Source organism: Nicotiana tabacum, chromosome 16 (genome assembly GCF_000715075.1).
Source record: "Nicotiana tabacum cultivar K326 chromosome 16, ASM71507v2, whole genome shotgun sequence".
Lineage (NCBI taxonomy): Eukaryota > Viridiplantae > Streptophyta > Magnoliopsida > Solanales > Solanaceae > Nicotiana > Nicotiana tabacum.
In genome coordinates this window covers 133,596,371-133,609,559 of record NC_134095.1, presented here as the reverse complement: position 1 = coordinate 133,609,559, position 13,189 = coordinate 133,596,371, and positions in this window count along the sequence as shown.

Genomic DNA, 13,189 nt, shown 5'->3' with positions numbered 1-13,189 from the left:
GCCAGAGGAGTTGGTTAGAGCTACTGAAGGACTATGATATCACTATCTTGTATCAATGGGGCAAGGCCAATGTGGTTGCCAATGCTTTGAGTCGTCGGGCAGAGAGTTTGGCTTATTTACTAGTAGCGGAGTGGCCCATGACGATGGATGTTGAGGCCTTAACCAATCAATTTGTGAGATTGGACCTTTCGGAGCCCAGTCGTGTTCTATCTTTCGTGATTTCTCGGTCTTCCTTATTTGATCGTATCAGGGAGTGTTAGTATGATGACCCTCATTCGATTGTCCTCAAGGACAAGGTTCTGCACGGTGATTCCAGAGATGTGACTATTGGTGATGATGGGGTATTGAGGATACAAGGTTGGGTGTGTGTACCCAATGTTGATGGGCTTCTGGAGTTGATTCTAGAGGAGACCCATAGTTCGTGGTATTCCATCCATCCGGGTGCCGCGAAGATGTACCAGAATTTGAGATAACAATATTGGCGGAGGCAGATGAAAAAGGATATAGTTGGGTTTGCAGCTCCATGCCTCAATTGTCAGCAGATAAAGTATGAGCACCAGAGATCGGGTGTGTTGCTTCAGCAGATAGATATTCTGGAGTGGAAGTGGGAGCGAATCACCACAGACTTCGTTGTTGGACTCCCACGGACTTTGAAGAAGTTCGATGCCATTGGGTGATTGTGGATCAGCTGACCAAGTTCGGGGATTTCATTCCTGTGTGTACTACCTATTCTTCGGAGCGGTTGACGGAGATTTATATTCGGGAGATTGTTCGTCTGCATGGTATTCTAGTTTCGATCATTTCAGACAGGGGTACTAAGTTCACATCACAGTTCTGGAGGGCTGTACAACAGGAGTTGGGAACTCGGGTGGAGTTGAGCACAACATTTCATCCCAGACGGACGGATAGTCCGAATTCAAATTCTTGAGTATATGCTCCGTTCGTGTGTGATGGATTTTAGAGGTTCTTGGGATCAGTTCTTGCCACTGGCAAAGTTTGCCTACAATAATAGATATCAGTCCAGCATTCAGATGGCACCATATGAGGCTTTGTATGGTAGGCGGTGTAGATCCCTGGTGGGTTGGTTCGAGCCGGATGAGGCTAGATTATTGGGCACAGACTTGGTTTAGTATGAGTTGGAGAAGGTTAAGGTGATTCAGGATAGACTCCGTACAACCTAGTCCAGATAAAAGAGTTACGCGGACCGGAAGGTTTGTGATGTTTCCTATATAGTTGGAGAGCATGTCTTGCTTCGGGTGTTGCCTATGAAGGGCGTTATGAGATTTGGGAAGAGAGGGAAATTGAGTCCGAGGTTTATTGGTCCTTTTGAGATATTGCGACGTGTTAGGGAGGTTGCTTATGAGCTTGTCTTACCTCCCAGCTTAGCAGGAGTTCATCCGGTATTTCATGTTTCGATGCTCCGAAAGTATCACAGTTATCCGTCATACATATTGGATTTCAGTTCAGTCCAGTTGGACAAGGATATATCTTATGTTGAGGAGCCAGTGGCGATATTGGACAGGCAGGTTCAAAAGCTGAGGTCAAAGAGCATTGCATCAGTAAAGGTTAAGTGGCGGGGTCAGTCAGTTGAGGAGGCAACCTGTGAGACCGAGCAGGATATGCGCAACTGTTACCCTCATCTTTTCACTACTTTAGGTATGTCTCTATGCTCGTTCGAGGACAAATGAATATTTTAAGAGGGGGAGGATGTAACTACCGCACCGGTTATTTCAAGAATTAACGCCCCGATCCCCTATTAATTGCTTTCCCCAAGTTTGTTTCTTCTATTTTGAGTTGTCGGGAAGATTTGTTTTGTGTTTTGGAGTGTTTTGAGACACTTGGTCCCTCAATGAGAGCTTAAGCAATAGAATTTGACCCGTGGTCGGAGCAGTATGAAGACGGCCTCAGAATGGAATTTCGTTGGTTCTGTTAGCCCCATTGGGTGATTTCGGGCTTAGGGGCATGTTCAGATTGTGCTTAGAGGTCCGTAGCTCATTTAGGCTTGAAATGCCGAAAGTTGAAATTTGGAAGTTTTTCGGTTCGATAGTGAAATTTTGATATCGGGGTCTGAATCAAGTTCCGAGAATTGGAGTAGCTTTGTAGTGTTGAATGTGGAGTGTGTGCAAAATTTCAGGCCATCCGGACGAGGTTTGATAGACTTTTTGATCGAAAGCGGAATTTGGAAGTTTTGGAATCCTTAGGCTTGAATCCGAGGGTAATTTGGTGTTCTGGCATTGTTTCAAGTGTTTCGAGGATTGGTACAAGTTTGAATAGTGTTATGTGACTTGTTTTCATGTTTGGTTCAGGTCCCAAGGGCCTCGGGTGAGTTTCGGGTGCTTAACGGAAGTGGAATTGGACTTAGGAAAATCTGAAGCTTTGCTGAACCTGTCATAATCACACCTGCGTGTATGGGATCATAGGTACGACACCACAAAAGCGGTTAGGGGGACCGCAAGTGCGGTCTGAGGAAATGTTGAGATTGGTCGCAGATGCGGCCCAGGTACCGCAGAAGCGGCACCACATCTGCGGGTAAGAGGTCACAGGTGCGGAAGTTGGGTTTTAATGAAAAGTCGCAGGTGCGGTCCATTTGCCGTAGAAGCGGGACCACAGGTGTGGTACCACGGTCGCAGAAGAGGGATCGCTGGGCAGAAAAAGTGAAAAACGAGGGTTTGAACTTAAAACTTGGAAAAACAATTTAGAGCTCAGTTGAGGGCGATTTCTCGAGGGTTTTTGAAGGAGAAACATTGGGTAACGTTTTCTATCTTGATTTTGATCCTAGAACTATAATATATTGTTGTTTTCCTCTTTTAATTAAGGAAATTGGGGGTGAAAGTTAGAAAAGGGGAGAAAAGTTCCCCAATTGAAAATTCGAGATTTGAGTGAGATTTTGACGTCGGATTTTGGTGATTTTTGATCGAGTGTGTTCGTGGGTGATCGGGGGTTATGAATTTGTAAAGTTTATCCAATTCCGAGATGTGAGCTCGGGGGACTTTTTGGGAAATTTTTCTTAATTTTGCGTGTTAGCTTCGAATTAATTAGTTAAATTAGTTACTTGAAGTTATATTTACATTATGCAATTAGTTTGAATATACTTGGGCCATTTGGAGTCGGGTACTCATGGAAAGAACGTGATTTCGAGTTGATTGAGTTGGTTCGAGGTAAGTGGCTTACCTAATCTTGTGTGGAATTCCCCTTTGGATTTGATATTGTGTTATGTGAAGTACTGTGTACGTGAGGTGACGAGTGCGTACACATGTTAATTGCTGAAATCTCATTTTCATTAAGCTAATACCTATGTTTCTTGTAATTGAGCTATATTTATACTTGAAGCCTCTTGCTTAGTTTAGAAAAAGCAAGCTTATGTGATTTAATTATCTTACCTACTTTAATTGCCTACTCGTACCCCGTGCAACATGTTAGAGTAGAATTTCCTGCTTAGATTCTAGAATAGAACTGTAAATTTTTCTGAGATTATTGTGTGATTAACTTTGAGACTACTGGACGATATCTCGAGAGATCCCCTTGTATGTTTACTTTGGGACTACGAACAGGTATTCCGGTAGATCCCCCTGCACATTTATATTTGGGACTACGTGACAGCACCCGGTAGATCCCTTGTACTGGATATTTACTTTGGGACTACGGATTGGTATTCTATGAGTTTCCCCTGCATATTTATGATTCGTACTACGGTACGATATCCCGGGGGATCCTCTGGACATTTACGTTTGGGATTACGGGACGATATCCCGGGAGATCCCTTGTTGCTATTTCTTTGTACTGAGTTAGATTCTTTCTGTGATTTTATTCATTATAGACTGTTAGCATTTTAATTATGTTGTCATATTCTATACTGTTTTACCTTGTTTATCATCTATAATCAGTAGGGCCCTGACCTTCCTCATCACTACTCGACCGAGGTTAGGCTTGACACTTACTGAGTACCGTTGTGGTGTACTCATGCCCTTTCCTGCACATGTTTTTTGTGTGCAAATCCACGTTCTTCGGCTCAGCCATACTTCCAGTGAGGCGAGACGGTCTTCAGAGACTTCGAGGAATATCTTCCGTGTCCGCAGACCGAGGGGTCCCTCTCTATTTTCACTTCTAGCTTTAGCTCTCATGTATTTACTTTTGTTTAGATATTCTGGAGTTAGAACACTTTGTAGTTATTCCACAACTTATGATTTCATGAGATTTCGGGTTTTGAGAGTTGTTTCAGTTTGAAAGTTTATATTTGTATATGCTGTACGGCATCTTAAACATTTTATTTATGTTTATTCCGCAGTTTTTGGCTAGTTTTTATCTTCATTTATTTTTCCGTAAATCGTTAAGCTTACCTAGTCGTAGAGACTAGGTGCCGTCACGACAGTTCACGGAGGGCGAACTTGGGTCGTGACAGTGCTGGCATAATTAAATCATATGGCACAATCATATTTCTAGATAAATATTATTTGGTTACTGACCCTGAATCAATTATAATAAGGAGAATTTATCATAACTTGTTGGCAAGATGCGTACAAGTGCTATTGTATATTAAATAATACACCTCATACCAAATTTCTATTTGGGAGTTTTTTTGTCATAACCAATGGTTTAGCTTAATTGGAGGCATACAATTTCTGCTAAACCAACTTGTATTTAAACTAGCGTTATCAAGATAAATTATCATAATATTTATCCTGGAACTGTGCTCTAATAATTTGAGTAAGCAACCTTGCAAAAGCCAAACTGCAAGTTGATAACAAACGCACATGTGACCATGGAATAGATGCATCTATTAAAATCATATAATATTAAACGTTCCACATGGCAGGTGACTATATATATATATATATATATATATATATATATATATATATATATATATATATATATATATATATATATATATATATATATATATATATATATATATATATATATATATATATATATATATACGTTCCAAAAATCAGGGAATACAATCTCAACCCCAGTTGGTATAGTAATTATTTTATCATGAGAACAAGTCGTACATGAGAATTCTCGAAGAATCTCCTAATTCTTCAATATATGCCAATGAGAATTCTCTATCATTTTTCGCATCATAATTGAACCGGAATGACTGACCGGTCATGCCAACTGATATTTATTTCAGTAGATCTCTAGTTTACTTGTGGCATGTGATTTCATCATCATGCTTATACTTGTGTAGTATAAATAGGAGGAAAGTCAAGTGACCTTTTATATTTACCCGGTGATTATAGTAATATGAAGATATTCAATCTTCCTTTCATTTATATTCTCAATATGCCAACCACTTTGGCTAATATTTTTGAAACTCAAAAAGTTCTGTTAGCTCTGTTGGGTGATTTCGGGTTTAGTGGCATGTTTGGATTGTGTTTTGGAGGTTCATAGCTAAATTAGGCTTGGAATGCCGAAAGTTGAATTTTTGAAGTTTCCGGTCTGATAATGAGATTTTGATCCGAGGGTCGGAATGGAATTCCGGAAGTTGGAGTAGCTCCGTAGTATTGAATGTGACGTGTGTGAAAAAGTTTAGGTCATTCGGACGAGGTTTGATAATCTTTTTGATTGAAAGCGTATTTTGAGAATTTTGGAGTTCTTAGGCTTAAATCCATAGTTAATATGAGGTTTCGATGTTGTTTTAGGTGTTCTAAGGATTGGTACGAGTTTGGATAGTGGTTTGTGACTTGTTGGTGCCTTTGGTTGGGGTTCCGGGGGCCTCGGGATGAACTCAGATGCTTGATGGAAGGATTTGGAATTGGAAGTTTGCTGCAGCAGCTGGTCTTCTGTCATAACCGCACCTACGGTTTGGGTCCCGCAGGTGCGGAGCCTTAGAAGCGGAGGATCAAGCGCAAATGCGGATTTGGGGAGGATTCACAGATGCGGGTAATTCACCGCAGAAGCGGTATTGCACCTGCGGAAGGATAACCGCATATGCGGAATTTGGTCATTTCTTCAAGAACCGCATAAGCGGTGATTATACCGCAGAAGCGGTACCACATCTGCGGATTGGGAGTCACAGATGCAAAAATTGTCCCTTTAAAGAAAATTCACAGATGCGACCTTGGCTCCGCAAAAGCGGGACCGCAGATGCGGTTCCAGGGCCGCAGATGCGGATATCGCTGGGCAGAACATATAAATTCTTGCCTTCGCGAAATTTAGCCATTTTTCACCTTTTTCAAAACGGGAAGAAGCTTGGGGAGCACTTTTCAAGAGCGATTTACAGAGGAGTTCATTGGGGTAAGGTCTTTGGTCCCTAAACTCGTTATTGGAATGATTTTTATTAATTTAAGCATGAAAAATTAAGGAAAATCAGTGGTAATTGGGGGGTTAGGGCTTGACAAATTGGAGGCCTTTGAGTGATGATTTGAGAGACCATTTGAGGTCCGATTTTGGTACTTTTGATATGATTGAACTTGTGCGAGGGTTCTAGAAATATAAATTTTACCCGATTCTGAGACGTGGGCCCGAAGGGCATTTTTGGTCATTTTTCATACTTTCGCGTATTAACTTAGAATTTAATTGTAGAATCTGTTACTTAAAGTGTTATTTATTTTATGCAATTGAATTGAATAGATTTGGGCCATTTGGAGTCGAGTACTCGTGGCAAGAACGTGATCTCGGGTTGATTTTTGAGCCGGTTCTAGGTAAGTGGCTTGTCTAACCTTGTGTGGGGGACCTTCCTCTTAAGATATGATATATTTGATAATTGAAATGCCTTGTACGTGAGGTGGCGAGCGCGTACTTGAGTTAATTGTTGAAAATACGATTTTTCCTTAAGTATTTCAATTGAGTTCTTTTTCCTGTTTTATTCTACTTGTGAATTTAGCCTGTTGCTAGTTTAGAAAAGCATGTTTAGTTGACTTAATTGCGTATTTGCTTAAACTGCCTTAATTTCATTATGTGAAGCATGTTAGGCTAGAATTAGCTGTTTACTTGGTACGAAATTTAGCTTAATTTGGTATTCTTGTGTTGCTGCTGTGTGTTTTTACTTAGGGACTACGGGACGGCATCCCGGGAGATCCCCTGTACGTATTTATGATCTGAACTGAGGTGCGGGATACCAAGATATCCCTAGCACGTATATTGAGGATACCAAGAGATCCTCGAGATACCAAGAGATACCTAGCATATATTGAGCATACCAAGAGATCCTCGGGATACCGAGAGATCCCTTGCATAGATTGAGGATACTAAGAGATCCTTAGGATACCAAGAGATCCCTAGAATATATTGAGGATAACAAGAGATCCTCGGGATAACAAGAGATCCCTAGCATATATTGAGGATACCAAGAGATCCTCGGGATACCAAGAGATCCCCAGTTATCATCCTTGTTATGAGTGGTACTTCCTTGTGGTTTGCCTTCATATCTGTTTCCATTATTGTACTTTTATTATCCTGTATAGATTCTTACTGTAGATTCTCAATTGCACTGCTTATCTTATCCTGTCATCTTTATATTTTATTTAACCTCAGTAGGGACCTGACCTTCCTCGTCACTACCCAACCGAGGTTAGGCTTGACATTTACTGAGTACTGTTGTGGTATACTCATGCCTCTTCCGCGCATGTTTTTCGTGTGCATATCCAAGTATCACTACTCAGGCCTATCATCCTTGAGGAGGCGACTGCTCTAGAGACTTCGAGGTACATCTGTCGCGTCCGCAGACCGAAAAGTCCCTTTCTATTCTTGCTTTTAGTATTTAGCTCTTTTGTATTTTTTTTCCTGTTCTTATTAGACATTCCAGAATTAGAGCTATGTAGTATTGATCTTAGCTTGTGATTCGTGGGTTTTCAGGTCTTGGATTTATGTATTGGTATTGAGAGTTAAACATGGTGTGAGCCGAGCGACACATTTAAATACTGTTACCACGTTATTTCTGTTTTAAATTGTTTTACTTCCGCAAATTTTGGTTTTTCGTCCGCAAATTAGGCTTACCTAGTCGTAGCGACTAAGTGCCGTCACGATGGTTCACTGAGGGCGAACCGGGGTCGTGACAAGTTGGTATTAGAGCTCTAGGTTCATAGGAGTCATGGATCACAAGCCGGTTTATTAGAGTATCGTTGATCGGTACGAAGACGTCTGGACTTATCTACGAGAGGCTATGTAACTGTTAGGAAAATTTTCACTTCATTTGATTTCCTTGTCGTGCGATATTTTGACTTCACAATTCTAAACTCATGTCTTCTATTCTCTCATAGATGGTGAGGACACGTGCTACTCGAGATGATCAGGCACCCGCGACTGTAGCCGTCAGAGGTCGGGGCCGGGGTAGAGGCTGAGGACGCACACGTGGTGCGGTCAGAGCACCTGCGTGAGCTGCCGCCGAGGTACCACCAGCAGTTCCAGCCGGAGTCTAGGCACCTGACACGCCTACTGCTACTACTACTCCAGCCCTTCAGGAGACTTTGGCACAGTTCATGAGCATGTACACTATTCTGGCTCAGGCAGGGTTGCTTCCCCTTACTACAGCCACATCTTAGGCCGGAAGAGGAGCACAAACTCCATCCACCCGCACTCCTGAGTAGTGAGTGCATGTTGAGAAGGTCCTTGAGATTATTCTTGTACTGCCTACAGTACCAGTTCAGCCCGAGGAGCAACAACTGAGGCTTGAGAGGTTCAAGAAGTACAAGCCTCCTGTATTCAGCGGTCTAGCATCGGAGGATGCCTTGGGATTTATAGATGAGAGCTACCGCATTCTCCGTACCATGGGTATATCAGGAATTTTGCGGGGTTTCCTTCACTACTTTCGATCTTCGAGGAGCCGCCTATGAGTGGTGGCGCACCTATGAGTTAGTCATATCTGTTCCTGAGAGAGTATGTTCCTCAGAGCCTCAAGGACGCATGGCGCGTAGAGTTTGAACATTTGCGCCAGAGTACTATGACTGTATCAGAGTATGCTGTCTGTTACACCAGTTTGGCTAGGCATGCACCAGCCTTGGTTTCTACTATTAGCGAGAGGGTTCGCCGGTTTATTGAGGGCCTTATTCTCAGCATCAGGTATAGCATGGCTCGTGAGTTGGAGATGGATATTTCTTATTAGTAGGTGGTGAGCATTGATAGGAGTATTGAGGGTATGCATGTTAGGGAGAGAGAGGAAAGGTAGGCCAAGAGGTTTCGAGAGTCAGGCCATTATTTTGGTGCCCGTACCCCAGCTGCAGGTCGTCATGGTAGGGGTTATATGAGTTGTCATGTTCATTCAGCTCTTCCACCATCCAGTAGTACTCCATCTCCTCCTAAACCTCAGGAGCCTTATGCACCACCGGTATCTAGCGCGCCTTTTAGGTAGGGTGCTTTTAGAGGTCAATCCAGCAGACCTGGACCGAGCCAGTCACAGTCACCACGTAATCCCAGAACTTGTTTTGAGTGTGGTGACGCACGTCATATGGTAAGGGATTGCCCAAGACTTGGGAGGGGTTCACCTCCACAGACTTCTCAGCCACAACATGCCCCGCAGAGTTCTCAGGCTATGGTTACAACTCCAATTGCTACCCCACCTACTCAGCCAACTAAGGGTGGAAGTTGGGGAGGTAGAGGTCGCCCTAGAGGGGTAGGCCAGGACAGATACTGTGCCCTTCCTGCCCGTACCGAGGCTGTTGCCTCCAATTCTATCATCACAAGTATTATACTAGTTTGTCACGGAGATGCATCAGTTCTATTCGATCCAGGCTCTACTTATTCTTATGCCTCTTCTTATTTTGCTCTACATTTGGGTGTATCTCCGGGATTCTTTGAGTTCCCCTATTTATGTTTCTACTCTTGTGGGAGATTCTCTTGTTGTAGACCGCGTTTTTCGGTTGTGTTAGGTTGCTCTTAGTGGTTTTGAGACCAGAGATGATTTATTGTTGCTCAACATGGTAGATTTTAACATTATCTTGGGCATGGATTGGTTGTCTCCCTATTATGATATTCTTGATTGTCACGCCAAAACTGTGATGCTAGCTATGCCAGGTGTACCGCATGTTGAGTGGAGGGTTACTTTAGATCACACTCCCAGTAGAGTTATTTCATTTCTTAAAGCTTGGCGTATGGTTGAGAAGGGGTGTGATGCGTACTTAGATTATGTGAGAGATGTCAGTACTGATACCCCTTCAGTTGATTCAGTCCTAGTAGTATGGGATTTTCCCGATGTGTTTCTAGCTGATCTTCCATGCATGCCGCTTGATAGATATATTGATTTTGGCATCGATCTGTTGCCGGGCACTCAGCCCATTTCTATTTTTCCGTATCGTATGGCTCCTTCTGAGTTGAAGAATCTGTTACAGGAATTGCTTGATAAGGGTTTTATTCAGCCCAGTGTATCACCTTGGAGTGCTCCTGTCTTGTTTGTGAAGAAAAATGATGGTTCTATGTGTATGTGTATTGATTATCGCCAGTTGAACAAAGTGACAGTTAAGAACCGTTATCCTTTACCTCGTATTGATGATCTGTTTGACCAGCTTCAAGGTGCATGGGCGTTTTCTAAGATTGATTTGCGCTCAGTTTACCATCAGTTGATGATTTGGGAGCCAGATATCCCGTAGGCTGCTTTCAGGACTTGGTATGGTCATTACGAGTTCCTTGTTATGCCATTTGGGCTGACCAATGCCCCAGCAGCCTTTATGCATTTGATGCACAGTGTGTTCCGTCCGTATCTTGACTCATTCGTCATTGTCTTTATTGATGATATTCTGGTGTATTCCCGGAGTCAGGAAGATCATGAGCAGTACCTGAGGACTGTGCTTCAGACTCTGAGAGAGAAGAAGTTATATGCTAAGTTTTCGAAATGTGAGTTTTGGTTGGATTCAGTGGCATTCTTAGGTCACATGGTATCGAGTGAGGGCATTCAGGTGGATCCGAAGAAAATAGAGGCCGTGCGAAGTTGGCCCAGACCATCCTCATCTCCAGAGATCCGCAATTTCCTTGGTTTGGCGGGTTACTACCGTCATTTTGTGGAGGGGTTTTCATCCATTGCAGCCCCCATGATCAGGTAGACCCAGAAGGGTACTCCGTTCCAGTGGACGGAGGAGTGTGAGGCGAGCTTTCAGAAGCTCAAGACAGCTTTGACCACAACCCTAATTTTGATATTGCCTACAGGTTCTGGGTCTTATACGGTCTATTGTGATGCCTCGAGGGTTGGCCTCGGAGCGGTGTTGATGTAGGACGGTAGGGTGATTGCCTATGCGTATAGACAATTGAAAATACATGAGAAGAACTACCTTGTTCACGACCTTGAGTTAGCTGCCATTGTTCACGCCCTAAAGATTTGGCGCCATTACTTATACGATGTGCCTTGTGAGATTTATACTGACCATCGGAGCTTGCAGCACCTGTTCAAGCAAAAAGATCTAAATTCGCACCAGATGAGGTGGTTAGAGTTGCTGAAGGACTATGACATCACTATTTTACATCACCCAGGCAAGGCCAATGTGGTAGCTGATGCTTTGAGTCGCCGGGTGGAGAGTTTGGGGAGTTTGGCTTATTTACCAGCATCAGAGAGGCCTATGGCGATGGATATTCAGGCCTTAGCCATCCAGTTTGTGAGATTGGATCTTTTGGAGCCCAGCCGGTTTCTAGCTTGCGTGGTTTCTCGGTGTTCCTTATTTGATCGTATCAGGGAGCGGCAGTTTGATGACCCTCATTTGCTTGTCCTCAAGGACAAGATACAACACAGTGATGCCAGAGATGTGACTATTGGTGATGATGGGGTATTGAGGATGCAGGGTCGGATTTGTGTACCCAATGTTAATAGGCTTTTGATTCTAGAGGAGGCCCATAGCTCGCGGTATTCCATTCATCCGGGTGCTGCAAAGATGTATCAAGATTTGAGGCAGCACTACTGGTGGAGGCGGATGAAGAAGGATATAGTTGGATTTGTAGCTCGGTGCCTTAACTGTCAGCAGGTGAAGTATGAGCACCAGATATCGGGTGGGTTGCTTCAGCAGATAGAGATTCCAGAGTAGAAGTGGGAGCGGATCACCATGGACTTGGTAGTTGGGCTCCCACGGACTTTGAGAAAGTTTGATGCTATTTGGTGATTGTGGATCGGCTGACTAAGTCCGCTCATTTCATTCCTGTGTGTACTACTTATTCTTCGGAGTAGTTGGCGGAGATTTATATCCGGGAGATTGTTCGTCTTCATGGTATTCCAGTTTCCATCATTTCAGATAGAGGTACTCAGTTCACATCACGGTTCTGGAGGGCCGTTCAGCATGAATTAGGTACTCGGGTGGAGTTGAGTACAACATTTCACCCTCAAACGGACGGACAGTCCGAGCACAATATTCAGATTCTTGAGGATATGCTCCGTGCGTGTGTGATTGAGTTTGGAGGGTCTTGGGATCATATTTTTCCATTGACAGAGTTTGCTTACAACAACAGCTATCAGTCCAACATTCGGATGGCACCGTATGAGGCTTTATATGGGAGACGGTGTAGATCCCCGGTGGGTTGGTTTGAGCCTGTGAGGCCAGATTGTTGGGTACAGACCTGGTTCAGGATGCTTTGGAGAAGGTTAAGGTGATTCAAGATAGATTCCGCACAGCCCAGTCCAGACAAAAGAGTTACGCGGACCGGAAGGTTCGTGATGTTTCCTATATGGTTGGAGAGCAGGTTCTGCTTCGGGTTTCGCCTGTGAAGGGCGTCATGAGATTCGGGAAGAAAGGAAAGTTGAGCCCGAGATTTATTGGCCCTTTTGAGATATTGAGGCGTATTGGGGGAGGTTGCTTATGAGGTTTCCTTACCTCCCAGGTTGGCCGGTGTTCACCCGGTATTCCATATTTTGATGCTTTAGAGGTATCATGGTGATCCGTCGCATAGTCCAGTTGGACAAGGATCTATCCTTTGTTGAGGAGCCAGAGGTAATATTGGACGGGTATGTTAGAAAGTTGAGGTCAAAGTAAATTGCATCCGTGAAGGTTCAGCGGCGGGGTCAGCCGGTCGAGGAAGCGACCTGGGAGACCGAGCAGGATATGCGTAGCCATTACCCTCATCTTTTCACTACATCAGGTATGTCTTATGCTCGTTCGAGGACGAACGAATGTTTAAGTGTAGGAGAATATGACGACCCAGCCGGTCGTCTTAAGAATTAATGCCCTGATCCCCTATTAACTGCTTTCCCCAAGTTTAATTCTGATATTTTCATTTGTCGGGATGTTCGGTGTCGAGTTTCGGAGAGTTTTGGGAAACTTAGTCCCTAAATGAG